Genomic DNA, 25,004 nt, shown 5'->3' on the forward strand with positions numbered 1-25,004 from the left:
GGACAATGACAGGCTGAAGGGGAGGACCTTGTACTGCTACGCCTGGCCTTCAAAGGCAAACCGCAGGAAGGGTCTGTGTTGAGGTAAGATCAATACGTGGCAGTACGCGTCCTTCAGGTCTACCGCCATGAACCAATCTTGATGCCAGACACTCGTTAGAGTGTGTTTTTGCGTCAGCATCTTGGATGGGAGTCTGTGCAAAGCCCAGTTCAGTACTCGCAGGTCCAGGATTGGTCGCAACCCACTGCCTTTCTTCGGTACGATGAAGTAAGGGCTGTAGAACCCTTTCTTCATCTCGGCTGGAGGGACAGGCTCTATCGTGCCCTTGCGCAGAAGGGTAGTGATTTCTGCATGCAAGGTAGCGGCGTTCTCCCCTTCACTGAGGTGAAGCGGACAACAATGAACCTGGGCGGGTGCCTGGCGAACTGGATCGCGTAGCCGAGTCGGATGGTCCGGGTCAGCCATCACGACTGTTTGGAAAGCGCAAGCCATGCACCAAAATTCCGGGCGAGGGGGACCAAGGGAATTATCACGTCGGATGTACCGGCGGGTGGGGCCTCGCGGCAGGGCGGAGCTCGAGGTGCCACGTCGAGGGGACTCGAGCCCCGTGGCTGTGCTGAGTCCAGGGACATCGAAGCACTTACCTGGCTCCTGCTACCCACCATAAGATTGGCTGAGGAGGGGGGGAGGAGGAATCTCGTCCCCGTAGTCCACTGGAACCAGTCCCGTGGGGGCGTGTTTGTGCCACAGCTGGGCACACAGGGGCGGGGGGGTCCGCCGCTGGAGTGCAATACCTGCCAAAATGGGATGGTGGACGGTGGTAGTGACGACAGCCATGCGCACCGGATATGTGACCCAGGAGATGAGGGAACCATTCTTTTGTCAGGCTTTTGGGTGCCGCAGCCTCCTGGACATGCGGCGACAAAAGATTCTCCTCCCGGCCCTCCACCGGGGTATGGAGTGGTTTGTCGACCAGCCCCAGAGAAGCGGGTTTCCTCGCCCCTGGGTCGCCCGTCGCGGGGGCGCTTCGAAGCCTTCCTCAGGTTCTTAGCGGCCGGCTGCGAGACGGGTGGCGTCTGCTTCCTGCGGAGGGCTCCACGCCAGAGTCGGGCCATGGGGCGGGCTGCGGCAGAGCTGTTGTTGTTGCTGTAGGAGGATGCCCTTGGTGACGAGCAGACAGGGTGCGGGGTCTTAAGCCGCACCGGGGCAGGATATGTTGTAAGGCCTCCGTCTGCTTCTTCACCTCCGAGAACTGCTGGGAAAAGTCCTCGACGGCGTCGCCAAACAGGCCAACCTGGGAAATGGGGGCGTCAAGGAACCATGCCTTGTCTGCCTCTCCCATCTCGACCAAGTTGAGCCAAAGGTGGTGCTCCTGGACCACCAGGGTGGACATCGCCTGCCCAAGAGACCACAACGTGACCTTCATCACCCGGAGAGTGAGGTCGGTCACCGAGCGCAGTTCCTGCATCAATCCCGGGTCAGAACTACCCTCATGCAGTTCTTTTAGCACCTTGGCTTGGTGTACTTGCAGGAGAGCCATGGCATGCAGGAGAGAGGTGGCTTGTCCAGTGGCACCGCAGGCCACAGTTGTCAGGGATGACGTAAACCTACAGGCCCTGGACGGGAGCTTCGGGCACCCGTGCCAGATGGTGGATCCACCTGGGGGATCACCGAATACCCCCTGGCCGCTCTACCATCGAGGGTAGTGAGAGCGGGGGAGCTGAAAGACTGGGACCGGGCAGTCAAAGGTGCCTCCCACGATCTTGTCAGCTCCTCATGCACTTCCGTGAAGAAAGGAATGGGGGTGGGGCGTGGCCATGGGCGGCGCCCCGAGCCCAGGAACCAGTCGTCGAGCTGCGAGGGTTCAGGGGAGAGTGGAGGGTTCCACTCTAGCCCAATGCTCGCGGCCGCCTGGGAAAGTGTGTCTGTCATTTCCGCATCAGCGTGAGACTGGGCGACCGTTCCCTGAAGGAGGAAGCCCAGCCAAAGCCTCTGCGTCAGACTGGACGAGCCCGCTCTCCGATGCTGCGCTCAATAACTCATCGTCTTCCCGAGCTCTGAACGAGAATTCGAACTCGTGCTGAGAAGAGCCGGCGGTCTCGTGTGAGAGCCTGATCGGAGAAATCGAGCGTGCTGGGGAATGGGAGGTCCGTGGGGGGATACCCAGCGGAGGTGGTCCCATTGATGTCCCCAAATCACCCCCAGTGCTAACCGACATGGCCTCAAACCCGTAGGTAGAAGGATCGGTGCGTGGTGCAGAGGGGGAGAAGCCGCTGAAATGCGCAGTAAATCCAGCAGTTTTGAGGTGTGTCTTTGGAGGGAATTGAATTCAGTGCACTGAATACAACCGCTTGACTCCGAAGAGAAAATTTGAATGAGTGGTTGCATACCAGCTCCTTTCATACCCGTATGTCTGGGGGAGAGGCATGCAAATTCCACTCGCCAATTCTCATTGGCCTTTTTTCAAAAAATCAGAGGTGTTTGGGGCTCCCAAGAGTGACCCCTAGTGTCACTACATCAACACAACGTCGAGTGAGTGACAGATAGAGAACTCTGATTAACATAGAAAAGATATATTTTAGCGCGTGTTGTTTGCCATCAGTTAGGAAATGGTGTGACTGTGGCTGCCTTCAGCCTCCTCTGTCTATGGCTGTGTCCAAAAATTGGAAAATGATGCCTTCGGAGGCTGTAGGTGCGATGAAAATAAGGGTCTTAAAACTTTCCTGAGACCAGTTCCCTTAAGAGTTCCATACATTCATAAACTCTGTCGGTTAAGCCATAAAATGATAAGAGGCGGCGACTGATCACGTCAAACTCCTCCACTTGCTTTGCGTTGCACTTTAAATCCTCCACAACTCACACCTCAACTATGATTAAACACACACACATTTTTACAGGTATTAGCTTTTGTCATGGATGAGAATAATTTGATTTCTGTTTTACTGGTGGATATGCTTGATTTACTGCTTTACTTTACATATACATATATATACAGCATTTAGGTCCTTCAAGGTAGCCTGGAGAGGTGAGGTGTCCAAGTCACATCAGCTACTTAATGAAGTTCCTAAACGTAAGTTTGGGAGGAGCGAGCCCATCTAATCTTTGGAAGTTGCAGTACTCCTTTCGCTTTCGATACTGCCGCAGTAGTGCCCCGACATGACAAAAGTAATAAAGTTAAGTTTTCATATCTAACCTTTTTCTTCCCTTATAGGTACGTACACAAGTTATTTCTATTTCTCTCAACAGGCGCTTTCAACGTCTAAGTTCCATACTTTTATAGCAGTGCATTTACAGCAATGGAAACACAGCAGCGCTCCCACAGGAGCACCTTCACTATGCCCCCCTTTTTTTACTAGTCCATCTCCTCTACTCCACTGCCACAACACTGCCTTAACTCTGCTCCCGCAGGAGGCCCACTTTACTCTACTGCCGCAGCAGTGTTTTACCATGCTTCCGCTAAATCCCTTTTGTCTTCGCTTCACAGCAGCTGTAACGAGCATTACAACTGCGGTCACCATCTCCTCCTGTTCATTTCAAGCACAATATTTCCCTGTCTCTGGGTAGACCTTCGAACGAGGCTACCGTCACAAGCTAGTTGATCTGACTGTATACTTATGGTACAACTCCCTATTGTCGTACACTGGTCCTTTAATCTAAACCTTCCACCCAGAGTTGGCCCTTACGTGAGGCTGCCTCCGTAAGCTGGCTGACTAGATGCAATATATCAATGGTACAGTCCCCTATAGCTGAATAAATATCCTTTGTCTAAAATTTCCACCCGGATCGGGCCCTAACCTGATGCTGCCTCCGTAAGCTGGCTGATTAGATGCAATATATCAATAGTACAGTCCCCTATAGCCACATAAATGTTCAGGTAATAAATGTGAGGCTGCCTCCGCAAGCCAGCTGCTTCAATGCAGTTTACCAAAATCTAGCACTTCTGTTAGCCTATGATTTGGTGTTTCTTTCACCCATTTTGGGGGGGGGTTAAACATTGCACATAATAAATGGTTCTACTACAGCATACACGTCTAAGGATACAATCATCTATAAAGCATTTACGATTTATCCATGTGCTTGCTGTCCTTTATTGTAAGCATCATTTTGGGGGGTAAATTTAGAGCTTGAGTTGAAGCTGCTTCCTCGAGCCCCTCCAATGTGGACAGCAAGCCAAATAAGTTTAACCTAAATAGATTAAAGATTATATGGGCAAATTAACTCGTGAAATTAAGTTCCTAAACGTAAGTTCGGGAGGAGCGAGCCCATCTAATCTTTCAATTAACAGCCAGAGTATATAAGCAGCTGCTTACCTCTCTTTGGTCTCAGCTGTTTCCAGCATCCCTATTCCTCCCCAACTCCACCTTTACCCTCGGCATCTTGCCCTACATAATCATCTCCTATTATTATTCTGGGGGGGGAGGGTAAATTTACAGCTCAAGTTGAAGCTGCTTCTTTGAGCCCCTCCACCATGGACAGCAAGCCAAATAAATTTAACCTTAATAGATTAAAGATTATATGGGCAAACGAACTTGTGAACTGGGGTACAGTTGAATTAAGAAGTTTACATACACTTTGGTTGAAGTCATTAAAACTCATTTCTTACCTCTGGTTAAAGTCATTAAAACTCATTTTTTACCCACTCCACAGATTTAATATTAGCAAACTATAGTTTTGACAAGTCGTTTAGGACATCTACTTTGTGCATGACACAAGTAATTTTTCCAACAGTTGTTTACAGATAGATTTTCACTTTTAATTGACTATATCACAATTCCAGTGGGTCAGAAGTTTACATATACTAAGTTAACTATGCCTTTAAGCAGCTTGGAAATGTTCAGAAAGTGATGTCAAGCCTTTAGACAATTAGACAATTAGCTTCTGATAAGAGGTGTACTGAATTGGAGGTGTACCTGTGGATGTATTTTAAGACCTACCTTCAAACTCAGTGCCTTTTTCCTTGACATCTTGGGAAAATAAAATATAATCAGCCAAGACCTCAGAAAAACAATTGTGGACCTCCACAAGTCTGGTTCATCCTTGGGAGCAATTTCCAAACGCCCGAAGTTACCATGTTCATCTGTACAAACAATAGTACGCAAGTATAAACACCATGGGACCACGCAAACATCATACCGCTCAGGAAGGAGACACATTCTGTCACCTAGAGATGAACGTAGTTTAGTGCAAAAAGTGCAAATCAATCCCAGAACAACAGCAAAGGACCACGTGAAGATGCTGGAGGAAACAGGTAGACAAGTATCTATATTCACAGTAAAACGAGTCCTATATTGACATAACCTAAAAGGCTGCTCAGCAAGGAAGAAGCCAGTGCTCCAAAACTGCCATAAAACAGCCAGACTACAGTTTGCAAGTGCAAATGGGGACAAAGATCTTACAAAGAAATGTCCTCTGGTCTAATGAAACAAAAATGGAACTTTTTGACCATAATGACCATCGTTATGTTTGGAGGGAAAAGGGTGAGGCTTGCAAGCCGAAGAACACCATCCCAACCGTGAAGCATGGGTGTGGCAACATCATGTTGTGGGGGTGCTTTGCTGCAGGAGGGACTGGTGCACTTCACAAAATAGATGGCAACATGAGGAAGTAAAATTATGTGGATATATTGAAGCAACATCTCAAGACACCAGCCATGAAGTTAAAGCTCGGTCGCAAATTAAGGACAACAAAGTCAAGATACTGGAGTGGCCATCACAAAGCCCTGACATCAATCAGATAGAAAATATGTGGGCAGAACTGAAAAAGCATGTATGAGCAAGGAGGCCTGCAAACGTGACTCCGTTACACCAGTTCTATCTGGAGGAATGGGCCAAAATTCCAGCAACTTATTGTGAGAAGCTTGTGGAAGGCTACCCAAAATTTGGCCCAAGTAAAACAATTTAAAGGCAATGCTACCAAATACTAACACAGTGTATGTAAACTTCTGACCAACCAGCAATGTGATGAAAGAAATAAAAGCTGAAATAAATAATTCTCTCTACTATTATTCTGACATTTCACATTCTTAAAATAAAGTAGTGATCCTAACTCACCTAAGACAGGGAATGTTTTCTACGATTAAATGTCAGGAATTGTGAAAAAACTGAGTTTAAATGTATTTGGCTAAGGACTTCAACTGTACCTCAGGACTCAGTGCTTGGGCCACTTCTCTTCTCTATATACACAACATCATTGGGACCCATCATTCAGGCACACGGTTTCTCTTACCACTGCTACGCCGATGACACACAGCTCTACTGGTCTTTCCAACCCAACGACACCACGGTGACTGCTCGAATCTCTGCCTGTTTGGCAGACATCTCAGCCTGGATGAAGGAACACCACCTGCAACTTAACCCAGCCAAGACTGAGCTCCTTGTCTTTCCAGCCAACCCTGCTGTTGAACACAACATGCAGGCCTCTCTGCATTCGCAATTAGACCCCTGCATATGATCCAGAATGCAGCAGCACGTCTGGCCTTTAATGAACCAAAGAGAGAACATGTTACACCACTCCTTGTCTCTCTTCTCTGACTGCCGGTTGATGCACGTATTAAATTCAAGGCTCTGATGCTGGCATACAGAATAGTCACTGGGTCTGCTCCAGCATACCTAAAATCATTTCTGCAGAGCTACGTTCCCACCAGAAGCCTGCGGTCGGCAAAGGAAAGGTGCCTTGTTGTACCAACACAAAGAGGCACCAAAACACTTTCCCAGACTTTCAGTTTCATTGTACCACATTGGTGGAATGACCTTCCCAACTCCATCCGTGAAGCTGACTCACTTTTTCTTCAAAAAACAGCTAAAAACACATCTTTTCCATGAGCACTTAATCAGTATTGTTTTGAATACTACTATTCCGATGCTAGTGAAACTTTGTAATACAGCACTTTTCATACCACTGTCTCCTTAAGATTATTCGCTTATAATATGTATTCCTCTTTTGTAAGCAGCTTTGTATAAAAGCGTCTGCCAAATAAATAAATGTAAATGTAAAATTTACATATATATATATATACTGTATATAAGATGGTTATTTTTAGGGTTGTCAATTTAACAAATTTATTAAGTGCATTAATTATATAAAAAAATAACATATTAAAAGAATTAACACAATTAATCATGCTCCGTGACCCTTACTTAAATTTCCATTAGCATGCCTCACAAACCTTACAAGCAGTGCAGCCACAGAATGAGTGCTGGTCACACAGGACTTGTTCTTGACAACTGGATGAAACACAACAGAATGCACAGACCTCGAGACCAGATTTTCAAAGTTTAAACTGCTTTTCCATTTATAACGCTAAAAACCAGTAAGCCGCTCCAAAAGAATCCATCTGATGCATGGGTACATAAGCTGACAAATAAAAATAGCACAGACGGAACGCAAGAGCGTGTCTTATAATTGACGAACTCAATTGTAAACTGGATTGCTGTTCACTGTACGGTTGCTCAATAATATGGGAAAAAAGCAAATAATATTTACTTTTAAAGCCAATTTTTGTCTAATCAGTGCTTTTCTTGTCTGCCACAATAATGTAATATATTTAAATTTGAATATCTACATTTTTATATTTATTAAAGGTCCTACATATTGTATATTTTTTTATTAATTATTGTGTATTGTTTATACTGAATTACCTTTATTTGGGGGCCTTTCTCAGCAAATAATGATTTTGCATTCGATTGACAGCCCTAGTTATTTAATATCTTCTGATTTAGTGTATCAATTGGAAATATTCATTTTTGATTTCCAAACATCCTGTTGCAAATAGAAAGAGGTAGAACAAAGAGTCCTGCAACAGATGGTATGGCCCCCATACAGCCCGGATCTCAACATCATTAGCTGCTTTTTCACCACTGGACCAAATGGTTCTGAGTACAGTTAGAGTAGCATTTCCACAAAAGCATGATTTGGCATGGCATGATTTTAAACCATTCTCTGCCCAGAATTCTCAGCACGGTTAGCTAACCATGATCAACCGTGCTGGTTGAATGGCTTTAGTATGTGGCAACTCACGATTGTCGATTTGCCAACACCAAGGTAACTTATAGCACTTTTATTTGTTTCTAGCTTGCCAAGTTCGCTAATATTTGGGTGAAGTTAATAAAAAATAGTGTATGTTTAGTGTATCTTCATGATTTTATGATGATGGTTTGACTAGTATTGTAGCATACATTTATTTTCCTTCACGCTTTTTTCATCTGGGAAGAGGATTACTAGCTCATTAAAGCTCAAAATGTATCAATATATTTTCCTATACTATTTTCATTTAATACTTATATTAAAATTTGTCAATAAATATCATTTTTAGCTAGTCTGGAAATGTTGTTTTAACCCTTATATTTCTGTTGTTGTTGTTAGGTGTAGAACAAAAGCTCACATTTTGAGGCTGTCAAATCCCTAATTGTTGTTGCATAATGTACCTATTTCTTTCTACCTATTTCCCTTTCTTAGAAATAACAGCTTGGATTCGGGAGCAGTGAAGTCACTCTCCACCCCATGTGGTCCAAATCGCTCTAAACCAGTGTCATTCGTTCGTGCTCGATTTGTGCTGGATTGTGCCGTTAAAAGAAACACTCTAACTTTTTTCCTTCCTTAGATAGAAGAAGAAACTTTTTGGGAGCAGTGAGGTCACTCTCCACCCCATATGGTCCAAATCCCTCCAAACCGATGTTGTTCATTTGTGCTCAATGCTTGTTTGTGCTGCTAAAATGGACAGAATATCTTGTTCTCTTCCTTAGAAATAAAATAAAGTTCTCAGTGGGAGCAGTGTTGTAACAAATCTTCCACCCAATGCCGTCCAAATCAGTCACCTATCTCAATCGCTTGCGTTCACTTGTTCCGATTGTGGTCTTTATATATGAAATTTGTATTGTTGCTAACAATGTTGTAAGTTGACAATGTAATAATTTACATTGTACTGTAACTGCTCTAGCTGTAATTGTACTGTAGTAGAACTGAAACCTTTTTTTTTTTTTTTTTTTTTTTCATAAATAAAAAATTTCAGTGTGGAGTCTTAAATTATTTAAATACTTTTGCCAGCTATAAATGTTTGTAGTCTTTCTGTACCCTTAAAAAAAGGGTTATTTACCCCAAGCACTGCATTGTGGGGAAAAAGGAAATAAAATCTGGCTTTGGAGAAAAAAGGTAAGCATTACCATGTGTTAGAGTTACAATACTTTAAGTACTCAAAGCATGTGTGCAGGCCAGGACAATTTATAGCATCTAAAAAAAAACAAAAATAAAAAAAAATTAAAAAAAAGAAAAGAAAATGTTGGCAGAGTTCTCAGAGGTGAAACTTTATTATTATTCAGCATTAAATAAAAACTCATTAACATGTCAATTAACCCACTTATCCTGCATGAGTCACATCAATATGTCTAAGACATCTTTGTGCCATGCTATAAAACAGTAAGTTATGATGTGCACAATAATACACATTTCAGTGGAGTAAAATTAAAATGTACTGCAGACATATAGTGGAATGCAAAAGTTTGGGCACCCCTGGTCAAAATTTCTGTTAATGTGAATAGTTCAGTGAATAGAAGATGATCTGATCTCCAAAAGGCATAAAGTTAAAGATGAAACCTTATTTTCAACATTTTAAGCAAGATTAGTGTATTATTTTTGTTTTGTACAATTTTAGAGTAAAAAAAGGAAAGGAGCACCATGCAAAAGTTTGGGCACCCCAAGAGATTTGAGCTCTCAGATAACTTTTACCAAGGTCTCAGACCTTAATTAGTTTGTTAGGGCTACAGCTTGTTCAAATTCATCATTTGGAAAGGCCAGGTGATGCACATTTCAAAGCTTTATAAATACTCTTACTCCTCAAACCATGTCCCAACAATCAGCAGCCATGGGCTCCTCTAAGCAGCTGCCAATTAAATAACTGATGCCCACAAAGCATGAGAAGGCTATAAGGAGATCGCAAAGCATTTTCATGTAGCCGTTTTCTCAGTTCGTAATGTAATTAAGAAATGGCAGTTAACAGGAACGGTGGAGGTCAAGTTGAGGTCTGGAAGACCAAGAAAACTTTGAGAGAACTGCTCATAGGATTGCTAGAAAGAAAAATCAAAATCCCTGTTTGACTGCAAAAGATCTTCAGGAAGATATAGCAGACTCTGCAGTAGTGGTGCACTGTTCTATTCACTGCACAAATATGACCTTCATGGAAGAGTCATGAGAAGAAAACCTTTCCTGCATCCTCGCCACAAAATTTAGCATCAGAAGTTTGCAAATGAACATCTAAACAAGCCTGATACATTTTGGAAACAAGTCCTGAGGACTAATGAAGTTAAAATATTAATTTATGGCTGCAATTAGCAAAGGTATGTTTGGAGAGAAAAAGGGTTTAGAATTTCATGAAAAGAACACCTCTCCAACTGTTAAGCAGGGGGGTGGATTGATCATGCTTTGGGCTTGTGCTGCAGCTAATGGCACGGGGAACATTTCACTGGTAGAGGGAAGAATGGATTCAATTAAATACCAGCAAATTCTTTAAGCAAACATCACACCATCTGTAAAAAAAAGCTGAAGATGAAAAGAGGATGGTTTCTAAAACAGGATAATGATCCTAAACACATCTCAAAATCCACAATGGACTACCTCAAGAGGTGCAAACTGAAGGTTTTGCCATGGCCCTCACAGTCCCCTGACCTAAACATCATAGAAAATCTGTGGATAGACCTCAAAAGAGCTGTGCATGCAAGATGGCCAAAGAATCTCACAGAACTAGAAGTCTTTTGCAAGGAAGAATGGGTGAAAATCCCCAAAACAAGAATTGAAAGACACTTTGTTGGCTACAAAAAGCATTTACAAGCTGTGATACTTGCCAAAGGTGTTTCTAAGTACTGACCATGCAATGTGCCCAAACGTTTGCTTCTTCCCTTTTCCTTTGTTGTTATTTTGAAACTGTAAAAGATGGAATTAAAAAAAGTAATATTGCTTAAAATATGAAAGAAATGTGTGACCTTTAACTTTGCCTTTTGGAAATCAGTTTCTTTTACTTGCTTAGCTATTCAAAGTAACAGAAATTCTGACCAGGGGTGCCCAGATTCTTGCATGCCATTGAAATCCCCCCAAAGCTCATCAGATAATGACATTTTCACATTCTTTGCTGGTGTATAGGCCAAGAAAACCATATACTTTATGCAATTATAGCCCCCCATTCAGTGACATCGATTTGAAAAAGATGTAGTGTAAGTGAAAGAAGACTGCAGCTGTCACTACCTAACATTCTGCATAGCATCTCTGTTTATGTCCAAGGGAGAAAGTAGAAATGTTTTAAAAAAAAATATTTGCCTATTACCCCTTTAAAAATGAGCAAGTAACCTCATCACGTGATATGTGAATGGTATAAATGAGTCAGTGCCCTTAGCCTAGGAATTATATTAAAAATAATGATAAATTAAAATAATTTTGATTAGATGCCAAGGAGGCCAGCTTGTGGAAGTGGACATCATTAAAGTCATCAGTGCTGCAAAGAAACAGATTATTGCAGGACAAAAAATAGCAGTTCCTTCAGAAAAGGTGTGGGTAAATTTAAGTTAACTCGACAACAACATTTTACCAAAGAACCTTTATACTTTTGTCAAGACAAACAGGCACAATATATGGCAAGTCCTTGGCCTATACAATAATAACACAAAAGTCCAAGAAAAACATCCCAACAGTGATGGCTCAGAATACAGCTCAGATGACATTCATTCACAAGTATCAAGATCAGTCACAAATCAATGCTATGACATCCAGTTTGAGATCAATCTCTCTTATAAGAAATAGCTACAAATCTGGCCTGAGAAAGTTTTTTACAATGAAAAATCACTCGACACATGCAAAAGGGAATACACCATCTTGAAACGTGGAGCATGGACTCATATCTTGTATGAAGAGATATGGAAAATCATCAAATCCTCATGCACTCTGAGATTCAGGAGAGCAAATGTTTATCAAAATGTTGCATCTCACTATATAGATATAATTGGGCACTGCACCGAGTGTGATGCACAGCTCTCTATAACAGTTGAGAATATGCCAGTGGCTGGCAAACCAGTTGTGCTTAAGTGCATGTTCCAGAATGTTGATGACAGTCTCCACACTGGGAAAGCAAAGTGCAAATTATCGGGAGATCTGAGAACACAAGTGTCTAAAGAACACTGGGAAGGACGAAAACCAGCACATGTATGGCAAGCAGCGGAGGCTTGCAAACTGATGGATGTTGGTGACCCAGAGCCACGCCATCTACCAAATCTGGCAACATTAAGAAAAGACAAACAAGAGATGGGGGACAAAGAGCTTGGAGACAGGAACCCAATCATATCACTACATCTGCTAAAATACAGTGTTCCCCACAGTGGAAGCATTCATGACATTGGCCTTGATAAGTTTTGTTGCCATTACTGGACACCATCCCAGATGCAAGTTTATCAAATGAAGTCCAAGTATTCAGGCTCCATTGTGAGTTTTGTGAGTGACAGTTGTGAAGAAACTAAGAAGACCCTGCTAATGTTCTAGACATGTATTTCTGTGCCAAGGAGTTTTGTGTTCACAGGGAAACCATGTCCCAATAGTGCAAATGCTCTCTGAGGACCACACCATCAATTCTACTGCACACTGGATCACAGAATGGCAACGAGCAGGTGCAGCTGTGCCCAAAGAGGCGGTCTGTGATTTCTCCCTAGCTTTGCCTGGAGCACTAGTAATGGCCTTTACTCCTTACCCTGACTTCAAAACACATGTCAATGAGTGCTTTGGAGTGTTGACAAGGAATGTCTCAAAGCTCCCAGCTTGCTTCATCAGAGTGGACATTGCACACTGCATCAAGCTCATTAGCCGGTGGGAATGCCTAAGACGAAGAGGAAACGTTAGAGAATTCTATCTCAGAGCAATGGCACAACTTTTACAAACTGATTCACTCGAAGATGCAAGGGAGCTCATTCATTCAATGGCAGTTGTTTCCTTCAGTGAATCAGAAGGGAATGACAACAAAGGCATACCTCTGTTGTCTCTGAAACATGCAAAGCACACCTGAAGAGACAAATTGCAGAGGGGTGTGTCTTGCCATGTGTCACTGAAGATGACAACTTAGAAGTGACAGGATATGAGGAGATGGGAAATGAGGAGACATGACATGAGGAGACACTCCACACAGATCTAAAAACATGGGTGACAGAAATCTGTTCAGAGAGTCAGATGCTTGCAGCACATAATGGTGACAGAGACCAACTTACATTTCCTTCCAGGGCTTGTCCCAAATATCATAAATGGCATCCTATCTGCCTCTTTGGACAGCCATGATGGTTCCACACTTCAAAAGTGTTCACAATACAGCAAGCTCTGCAAATGTTGAGGCTGAATTTAAAAATATAAAACACTGTCTCCTCAAACATGAAATCCTCCCTATCCAAGTGGACCACTTTGTCATTCATCACCTTGAATTCCTCGAGGGCAACATGAGGTTCTCCTCTGCACCAGTGAAAACAACAGAGCACACTGAGACATAAATAATAACATCAACAATGAAGCAAGTACCAAGTGCAACAATTTCAACTGAGTACTCTTCTCCATACTGCAGTCAATGTACAAGATCATCAAGGACAATCCCTCTCCAACCAGTCAATGTAGATATGCTACAAAGTCAGGGAATGAAAATATTCCAGGAAGCACTGGATGATGGACTACACCTCAATAGGTACAAGTGTCTGAAGCCACTGAAGTCACCTGAGGACTGCCCAGAAAGCTGGAAGATAATGGATGACTCGTCAAAGAAAATCCTCTGCAATGGCTCAGTCACACACAGCTGCATCACTGGACAACTACTTTGCATTTAAATAAATGCTGATATAAACCATTCACTATCTGAAATCCCTGTGAACATGGACCTGGACAGTCATATCTTCACTTTGCGAGGGGTTGTCGCATTCATTCCAGGACCTATATTGGGCTTCTTTTGGACATTACATGGCTTACTGCAGGAGAACCTCTGTTGGCTGGGAGAAATATGATGACCTGTGTGACCATGTCACAACAGTCTCTGCAAAAACGAAGATGCAACCCCATGTCATATTGTTCACCAAGGAGGACTAAAATGTTTTGTTAATTAATATTGTCTACTGGCCTCTGCAAAAATGAGTACAGTTAATAAAAGAAATAGTCAATATATTTTCTTTACCAGTCAATTTCCATTATAACATTACACCAGTTTAAATAGTTCCTTGTTTGTTTTTTCAATGTTTTTAAGAGAAATTCAATGCTTTTTCCTATTAAAATGTTTTATTGATTCATATAGTTGACAAAGAAAAACAAAACAAATATACATTGAATCAACATTTAACTACCTCTACTACACCTCTCCACTCACCAACCCCACGCTGACCCCCAGCGAACATCCCAATGGTCACACATAAGTACACACACACACACACACACACACACACACACACACACACACAATAATAATAATAATAATAATCATACACATCTAAAACTACGCCTCTCTCTCAACAGCCCCTCCCCAAAAATGCCAAATAACTGCCCCATTTCCCATCAAATAAATCCCAGATCCCCAGCCTTCTACATGACACCTCCTCGAAGCTGCCACCCTCCCCATCTCCGCACACCACTCCCGAAATTAGGGCACTCCAGCCGACTTCCATCTCCTTAAAACAATTTGTCAGCCTGTCATGACACTGGTCAGAACCCAATTTTTTATGTGTTTATCCCCTATATTGATGACCACACCATCACCTAAAATACAGAGTCTGGGGCAAAACGAAACCCGAGTGCCCAACAATTCACACAGAAAACTCTGAACCTTCAACCAAAATTCTTGGAACTTAACACCCCCCCAAAAAAGTTGTGTCTCCATCTTCTGATTGGCATCGCCAGCATGTGGGTGTGTCTTTCAGACCAAGCCTATACAATCTAGAGGGGGTCCAATAGAATCTATGTAAAATCTTAAATTGCATAAGGCACACCCTTGCATCTCTAGATGTAGACTTGACATTTTTTTAGAATCCTAGCCCATACTCCCTCCTCCAATACCAAGTTTAAATCTTTCTCCCATAATCTCTTGATAGAAGTTAAAGGTCTGTCCCCCAAACTCTGAATTAGCAGGGAGTAATACACTGATGCCTCATGACCTTTTCCAGAAGCAGTAATCATCACCAGAGTATCTGCCGCTTTAGGGGGGTGTATGCTACTCCCAAAAATAGTACAGAGCAGATGGCATAGCTGTAAATACCTAAAGAACTGAGATCTGGGGATCCTAAAATGTTGAACCAAATTTTCAAAGGATCTCAACACTCCACTCTCATATAGGTCACAGAGCGTATTAACCTCCCTCACAATCCACTCTGACCAGCAGAAAGGGGATTTATTAATACATCATTTGGGTTCAGCCATATGCTCGAGGCAACATTTAAATAAATGTCCAAATTAAACACTCTGGACATGTTTGTCCATACCGAGTGCAAATGTGAGATAATGGGGTGTAACTTATCTTCTCTGATTAGTTTGATAGAAAGGCTTTGCAATGGCGAAATAGGGGCAAGAACTTCCTGTTCAATACAAAACCAGGGAGGGGCTCTCTCAGGTGGAAGTGACCAATGAGCCAAATATCTGAGACTGAATGCATAATAATAAAACAAAATCTTGGGTAGGCCTAGCCCACCTTTGTCAATCAGCCTATGTAACTTATTGAAATGCAGTCTGGGTCGCTTACCACTCCAAATGAAAGACTTCGCTATGCTATCAAATTGACTTAAATAAGAGAGGGGGACATCTACAGGGAGAGACTGTAGCAGGCAGTTTGATTTTGGAATACAATTCATTTTAATAACATTAACCTTCCCAATCATAGAGAAATGTAATGAAGCCCACCTTAATAAAACCTTTTTATTAAGGGGTCAAAAATAACTAACTAAATCACACAAATTTGCTGGGAATAAAATGCCCAAATACTTAATGCCCTGTTTGGGCCACTGGAAGACGCCCAGCTGAAAAGCCATCGCTGGGCAGTACGCTGGCAGAGACAAAGCTTCAGATTTAGACCAATTGACTCTGTATCCTGAGAATTTAGAAAAGGAATTCATAATTCTGTGGAGGCAAGGCAAAGATCTAGTAGGTCGGAGACAAATAATAAAATATCATCTGCTTAGAGCAAAAGCTTATGCGCCATACCTCCCACCACCACACTGAAAATCATCTTCCTTTCTTATCGCAGCTGCTAATGGTTCCAGGGCAAGACAGAACAATAATGGGGAAAGAGGGCAACCCTGCCAGGTGCCCCTATCCAGAGTAAAATAATCTGAAATTAATCCATTTGTTTGTACCGCTGCTACTGGGTGTCTATAAAGTAACTTAATCCATCCAATACAAGTATCCCCAAACCCCTATTTTTCCAAAATCTTAAAAAGATAATCCCATTCTACCATATCAAACGCCTTTTCGGCATCAAGTGAGATGGCAGCAACCGGAGTCTGATCATTCACCACTGACCACGTGATATTGATGAAACGCCTAATATTATCAGAAGAGCTATGGCCCGAATAAACCCCACCTGATCTATATGTATAAGAGATGTCATAACTTTACTTAATCGGTTAGCCAGAATTTTTGACAATATTTTTATGTCTAGCTGGATCAGAGAAATTGGACAGTAACTCTTACACTCACTTGGATCTTTGTCCTTTTTAAGAATCAGACTGATCCGGGCTTGTGTCATGGTTGGCAGAAGCTTTCCATTCTTTAATGATTCAGTATAAACTTCTAACAAAAGTGGAGCCAATTCTGTAGCTTAAGATCTAAAAAATTAAACAGCAAAGCTGTCTGGCCCCGGAGCCTTGCCTGTAGGCAAGGCCTTAATTACCTCGCCAAGCTCCTCCAAGGTTATCTCAGAATCATGAAAACTTTTTGCTCAGTCATCAGTTAATGGTGTTCTAATGGTTCCACAAAGTTTCTAATATCTTCACCAGTAGACAAAGACGTGGAACTATAGAGATCAAGATAGAATTTTTTGATAGCATTATTAATATCAATGGCTGAGGTAAATATTTTACCACCAGCAGATTTCACTGAGGGAATGGTAGAAAAAGACTCTCTCTGCTTTATATATCTAGCCAAAAGCTTCCCTGCTTTGTCCCCCGACTCAAAGTATGACTGTCTTGCCCTAAATAGCCAAAACTCCACCTTCCACAACAAATAGTATTATATCTGTATTTCAATCGGGTCAATTCTCTGAGGACATCAGATGACATTCAGCACTTTTAATATTCCCTTCCAACTCCATGAGTTCTTGTGCTTTGGATTTTTTGGTGAATGAGGCTTACTGTATGATCCGACCCCTAAGAGCCGCCTTATGTGCCTCCCAAGCCATGCCCACAGAGGATACTGAGGACCAGTTGGTCTCCATATAAACATTGATTTCAGCCTTTAACATTTGTTGGAATTCAGGATTTTGCAAAAGGGATACATTAAAGTGCCAACTATATGATTTATTTTTCTCAGTATGTGGCAGCATCTTTAAACTCACCAGGGCGTGATCTGAGACTAAGATCTTTCCAGTTGAGAAATCAACAACAGATGAAATGAGGGACTTATATATATATATATATATATATATATATATATATATATATATATATATAAAATCTATTCTAGAATAAATCTTATGGACTGATGAAAAAAATGTATAGTCCCTACCAGATGGGTTCAAAAGTCTCTAAATATCTGTAAGACCAAGATGTTTACACATCCTGTGAAGCATCAATGTTGCTCTTGGGGGCTTACACACTTTTGCTTCACTATGATCAAGGACTTAGTCCATCAAAAGATTAAAGTCTCCTCCCAATATTATATCATGAGGGGTGCCAGCAGCTTGCAACATCCCTTCAAGATCTATAAAGAAGCCCTGATCATCAACGTTAGGTGCATAAATATTAACCAAAATAAGACGTTGCCCCTGAATTTCAGCTAAAACAATAATGACTCTTCCTAATTTATCTTTAATCTGTTTGAAACATTTGAACTGTAGATGTTTACTTATCAGCGTAATGTCTCCCCTGCTCTTACTTGAGCCAGCACTAAAGAAAATATGTCCACCCCATATCTTCCCAAATTTTTCAGCTACCTGCAGGGAAAGATGCGTTTCTTGAAGAAACACTATATCATATTTCTTATGCTTAAGAAGAGAAATAACCTTTCTTCTTTTTATGGGGTGTCCCAACCCATTCACATTCCACGTGGATTGAGACAATCCACTCATATTAACATTTGACATTTTGACATATAAGAAAAAAATAGATTGTGTGTCAAAAACTAAATTATAAAGTCCATATTCCAAAATTAGTGCAACAATCAAACCCCGAACTTCCCCAGAACCAAACAAACAGAAAAACAATTTGCACATTAACACCGCGCACGACAGTGGCAACTGGCATCCATCCCTCCAAACAAAAACAGTCCATGTACGCCTACGAGGACCCCTGCGACAACTTTGCCGTCGGATTGCTCAAGTCCTGTGTTTCTATACAAATTTTTTGAGACAGAATTACACGGCAAAAGATAATCTATAAAACAAACTCCAGCCCATAGGTGGATTAAATACAAAGAGCATATAGATTCATTCACAAAACTGTCCTGAAGGTGTGTTACTCCACAAAAGAAACTCCAGCCGCTAGGCAGAACCAGCACATAAAAGCGCTCAGTTTCCTCGAACAGTCAAACGAATGTTCAGTGAGCCGGTCCACTCGGCTGCAACATGAGTGCAACAAATTACCTAATCACTCCAATGTCTTGCAAGAAATACTCCACAAAACAAACTCCAGCCAGTAGACAGAATAAACACAAAGAGCGTGTAGATTCATCCACAAAACTGTCCCGAAGGTGTTTTACTCCACAAAACAAACTCCAGCCACTAGGCGGAACCAGCACAAAAAAAGGCACTCAGTTTCCTCGAACAGTCAAGTGAATGTTCAGTGAGCTGGTCCACTCAGCTGCAACATGAGTACCACATGATAACTTACTCCATTGACTTTATGAAGGACATTGCTTGCTGTGGGCATGTGAATGTTTTACAGCCATCCTTTGCATCTATTCTCAATTTGGCCGAGAATATCAGTGTAAAAGTGACCTTCCATTGATGTAAAAGTTTCTTGCATTCCTTGAATCGATCACGTTTCTCTCTTGTCGAATTTGCAAAGTCTGGGAACAAGAAAATGCTGTGGTTTTTCCAAGAAAGCCTTCCTTTTCTCCTTGCCTTGCATAACACAAGATCTTTATCGGATGATCTCAGAAATTTGGCCAGAATTGATCGGGGCCTGCCTCCCTCTGCAGCTTGCTGAGAAGGAACCCTGTGAGATTGCTCGATTTCCAGCTTATGGCCTGTTATGTCAAGCAGATTCATAAAGAGCCTGTCCAGGAATTTCACCATATCCTGACCCTCTCTGGCCTCAGCAATTACGACAATACGGACGTTATTCCGCTGGCTATGGTTCTCCATGTCCTCCAGCCTCTCCCAGACATGCTCCAAATCCACCTTGGTCACTCTCGGATTAGCAGATAATTCCCTCTCCGATGACTCCAGATAATCAATCCTTTTCTCGACATTCCCCACTCTTGTAACAACCTCAGCAAATTTAGTCTCCATGGCAGTGATCGATCGACTTATCACAGCAAGATCCTCCAAGTCAGCAACGACCTTCGTCAGCATTGCTGACATGTTCAACATCTCTTGCCGCAATTCCCACATCGACTAAATCGACTCCCTGGCTCGGGGCCTGCTCGGGGGTGTCAGCTTGAGCACGTAAGTGTCTTTTAATGTCTCCAGAGCCCGAGGATTTTGAATTCTTTGACATATTGTCCTCCTAGAACAGTTATGGAACAGAGTGTATCGAATCTCACTGGTTTATTTCATTAAAAGTATTAAAACTAGCAAAGTGCGCAGAGCTCGCAGTTCACATGTCCAATCTTCGCATAAAGTCACGTGACTCTCCTGCTCTGTTATTTGTATATTTTCCATCTTTATAAATAGATCTATTTTCCATTTAAAAGGATACACGACTTTGATGTTGTCTGTTCTTTGTTTGATGTTTAAAGGGCAATGTAGTGGGCTGCATTCTGCTTGATATCTTAATCTTCAATATTGTTCACATGTGAATATAAAGATACATAACCAGAGATTATTTAGCAGAGATGGGCCACATCTACTAAAATGAATGGGAGAAACTGGAATGCGTATCCAAGGAGCTCTGAGCACCTAAAAGGTTCGACTCACTGCTTTAAAAAAATACTTTAAACAAAAAGGAACTACAGTGCATCCGGAAAGTATTCACAGCGCTTCACTTTTTCCACATTTTGTTATGTTACAGCCTTATTCCAAAATGGATTAAATTCATTATTTTCCTCAAAATTCTACAAACAATACCCCATAATGACAATGTGAAAGAAGTTTGTTTGAAATCTTTGCAAATTTATTAAAAATAAAAAACGAAAAAAAATCACATGTACATAAGTATTCACAGCCTTTGCCATGACACTCAAAATTGAGCTCAGGTGCATCCTGTTACCACTGATCATCCTTGAGATGTTTCTACAACTTGATTGGAGTCCACCTGTGGTAAATTCAGTTGATTGGTGTTGGGCCTCATGTATTCAGATAGAAGACAAAGGCAGGCCTAATACAGTCGTAAAAACCTAACTTAAGCTCCCACCTTCCAAGTCGTAAATCTTACTGATAAAAATCGCGCCAAAATCAAACAAAGGGAGTCCAAAACAGACTACAAATCCATGAAGTCTTGCTCACTAAAGGATCGAACTCTCAACTCCTATTGGATGAGGCACACAACAGAACATCACTTCAAACCATGACATCATCAGGAGTTGAAATACTTCTGAAATGCTTTCGTGAGCTACTTCCAGCGACTTTGTTTGCAGCCTGTGGACGCAGCTCTTCGCTGCTCTCCGGTGCAACCTCGTGGCACAAGGAAGTAATGTCTGACTTGAAACTGTGGCCATACAATCTCCATCTCGCTGGACGAGTTGAGATTACTCTGTGTTCAACTGAACACTCTAACGGATCCGAAGGAGACCGCCGAGCAATTCGTATCTTCATCCGTTTGCCTACAGAAGTGAAGAGATTAAAGATTTCTCTTCCATCTTCAATCAAGTCGACATTTCTGAGTTCTCCGCCAGCCCGCCGAGAATCAACAGCCATACCACCCGCCGACAGAGCGAGGAAACGGCCTCCCATCATCACCCGAGCCTCAAGGAACTGGGTCAGAGTGTAAGGACGGAGGAAAACACATTCTACCTGTGTCCTCATGCGATTCAAGTAAGAGGTTTACGTCTGGGCAGAGATAGAATATTATAGTGTGCTATTCTTGTGTTTCAAGGTTTTTGCTTGTACAGTTTACGGACCGCCATGTCCGCTCATTATTAATACTCAGGGTATTAATTATCACAAATTTGTTTTGCTGTATTGTGGTCCAACCAAATTGGATTGTTGTGCAATTTTGCCATCGCGGGTGAGACAGCAACTGAGTTCATCCATTAAAGAGTCAAATAACGCAGGACTTTTACGAGCCGTCCACCGCATCTCTGAGTGATAAACTGACAGCCCACAATCGCGAAATAGGCTTTAGGGCCATCATCTCTCTCTCTCGTACTAACCACACACCCACACACACACACACACCTTATGTGTTATAGAATTATTTTTATTTCCATATCTAATCATATCACTGTTTAGTTGTAGTTGTAAGTCGGAAGTTTACTGACTGCATTGTATTAATTATTAATTGATATTACTGCATAAATAAACTTTGTTATATTACAAAGAGAAGTGTTTTGGTTTGTGTTGCATACACCTGTGTCATGCTGACGGGATGTCAGTGCTCGGATTCAAACCTTCATTCATTGTTTTTTTTCCCGAAAATCGATATTCTTCGGATGTCGATTTTCCTAAGAAAACGATCTAATATTGTGACTGTTTTACTATCTGGTTATTGGTCCCTGATTTCAGGGTGGTGCCCCGTCAATGTTAATCCTTATTAATATTCTAGTGATTTTTGATAATTGATAATTATCTTTGATGGTTGTTGAATTTGTATAATCAATAAGCTAGTGTTAATTTTAATTAATATTTCATCGATGTTAACAATTGGAGATTATCTTTGATAATTGTTGATTTTAAAGGATTAAAAAAGCTAACATTGATTCTCATCAATGTTCTACTGATTTTAATAATTAATAATTATCTTTGATAATTATTAATTATTGCTAATAACCAAACTTGCTCCTAAACATAGCACACTACATGTACTGGAGCCCCATATGAGGTTTTAATGAGTTAGATTCAATTAATTAATTTAAATATTAATTAATATCTACAGAAATAATTATTAATTATTTCTGATAGTAACACTGATATAAACAACCAGTAAAGCCCTACATTGGACATGATTTGGAAAGGCACACACCTGTCTATATAAGGTCCCACAGTTAACAGTGCATGTCAGAGCACAAACCAAGTCATGAAGTCCAAGGAATTGTCTGTAGACCTCCGAGACAGGATTGTATCGAGGCACAGATCTGGGGAAGGGTACAGAAAAATTTCTGCAGCACTGAAGGTCCCATTGAGCACAGTGGCCTCCATCATCCATAAATGGAAGAAGTTTGGAACCACCAGGACTCTTCCTAGAGCTGGCCGCCCGGCCAAACCGAGCGATCAGGGGAGAAGGGCCTTAGTCAGGGAGGTGACCAAGAACCCGATGGTCACTCTGACAGAGCTCCAGCGTTTCTCTGTGGAGAGAGGAGAACCTTCCAGAAGAACAACCATCTCTGCAGCACTCCACCAATCAGGCCTGTATGGTAGAGTGGCCAGACGGAAGCCACTCCTCATTAAAAGGCACATGACAGCCCGCCTGGAGTTTGCCAAAAGGCACCTGAAGGATTCTCAGACCATGAGAAATAAAATTCTCTGGTCTGATGAAACAAAGATTGAACTCTTTGGCCTGAATGGCAAGCGTCATGTCTGGAGGAAACCAGGCACCGCTCATCACCTGGCCAATACCATCCCTACAGTGAAGCATGGTGGTGGCAGCATGTTTTTCAGTGGCAGGAACTGGGAGACTAGTCAGGATCGAGGGAAAGATGAATGCAGCAATGTACAGAGACATCCTTGATGAAAACCTGCTCCAGAGCGCTCTGGACCTCAGACTGGGGCGAAGGATCATCTTCCAACAGGACAACGACCCTAAGCATACAGCCAAGATAAAAAAGGAGTGGCTCCAGGACAACTCTGTGAATGTCCTTGAGTGGCCCAGCCAGAGCCCAGACTTGAACCCGATTGAACATCTCTGGAGAGATCTGAAAATGGCTGTGCACCGACGCTCCCCATCCAACCTGATGGAGCTTGAGAGGTCCTGTAAAGAAGAAGGGGAGAAACTTCCCAAAAATAGGTGTGCCAAGCTTGTAGCATCATACTGAAAAAGACTTGAGGCTGTAATTGGTGCCAAAGGTGCTTCAACAAAGAATTGAGCATAGGCTGTGAATACTTATGTACAAGTGATTTTTTTTTTTATTTTTAATAAATTTGCAAAGATTTCAAACAAACTTCTTTCATGTTGTCATTATGGGGTATTGTTTGTAGAATTTTGAGGAAAATAATGAATTTAATCCATTTTGGAATAAGGCTGTAACATAACAAAATGTGGAAAAAGTGAAGCGCTGTGAAAACTTTCCAGATGCACTGTATGCACCTTACCTGTTCTTGCTTCACTGGTTATGCAGCTTTCTCAGAGAAATCTAGTATAAAACAAGCAGAAACTTGAAGATAAAATGAGCAAACAGTTAAAGCAGTAGTATAAATTATACAGTACACATTTCCTGTAGTAAAGTTAGGCTATTCGTTGCTTTGAATAAAATCCTAAACATTACAGTCTTAAACGAGATCAAAACCTCATTCAGCAACGAACAAAAATAAAAGAAGCATTATGTTCCCACCTGCTCACAAAGTTTTCAAACATTGTGATACATGAGCTGAATTTACAAACAACTTATGCACGTGCACCTGATCTGATCAGTGCATGCCTCGTATTGATTAGACTCATATCAGAGAACTGTGTACATCTTTAAAATACAAAAACAACAAAAAAAATTTTTTAAAAAACATCAACCAAATCACGCCACGAAGGTTTCTGACAAACTATAAACACACACACAATTTGTGACGGCTTATGAATGAATGAACTTCTTGATAATGATATTGTGGTGGGCCATAAAGTTTTTTTTGTTCAGCAAATTCCACAAACAGCTATATAAATGATCATCTGCGCCACAAATACATACCTAGTGTTGAATTTGGAGCTTGCTAGTCACTGCCAAAAATAAAAAATGCCCATATCAAAAGAAAAAAATAAAGCAAATATAATGGACACCGCACAAGCTCAACGAGACAGGTAACTGACGCAGACCACATGACATCACTGCTCCCGAAATGTTTTTTGTTATATCTAAGAAAGGGAAATAGTTAGAGTGTTTCTTTTAACGGCACAAACCAGCACAAATTGAGCACAATGAATGACACCGGTTTGGAGCGATTTGGACCACATGGGGTGGAGAGTGACGTCACTGCTCCCGAAAAGTTTCTTGTTCTATCTAAGAAAGGGAAATAGTTAGAGTGTTTCTTTTAACGGCACAAACCAGCACAAATCGAGCACAAACAAATGACAACGGTTTGGAGTGATTTGGACCACATGGGGTGGAGAGTGACTTCATTGCTCCCGAATACAAGCTGTTATTTCTAAGAAAGGGAAATAGGTGCAAAGATCATTTTAACGTCACAAACCAGCACAAAGAGAGCACTAAAGAATGACACCTGTTTAGAGCAATTTAGACCACATGGGGTCGAGAGTGACGTCACTACTGAAAAGTTTCTTCTTATATCTAAGGAAGGAAAACAGTTAGAGTGTTTCTTTTAATGGCACAAACCAGCACAGTTTCTGGAG

The 25,004-nt window shown here is 41.8% G+C and overlaps 1 pseudogene; it reads right to left on the bottom strand.

Annotated features, from left to right (window-relative positions):
- LOC127448003 (dynein axonemal heavy chain 7-like) overlaps window positions 1-25,004 on the bottom strand; it is a 105,378-nt pseudogene that overhangs the window by 69,503 nt on the left and 10,871 nt on the right.

The sequence above is a fragment of the Myxocyprinus asiaticus genome, chromosome 11 (genome assembly GCF_019703515.2).
Source record: "Myxocyprinus asiaticus isolate MX2 ecotype Aquarium Trade chromosome 11, UBuf_Myxa_2, whole genome shotgun sequence".
Taxonomy (NCBI): Eukaryota; Metazoa; Chordata; class Actinopteri; order Cypriniformes; family Catostomidae; genus Myxocyprinus; species Myxocyprinus asiaticus.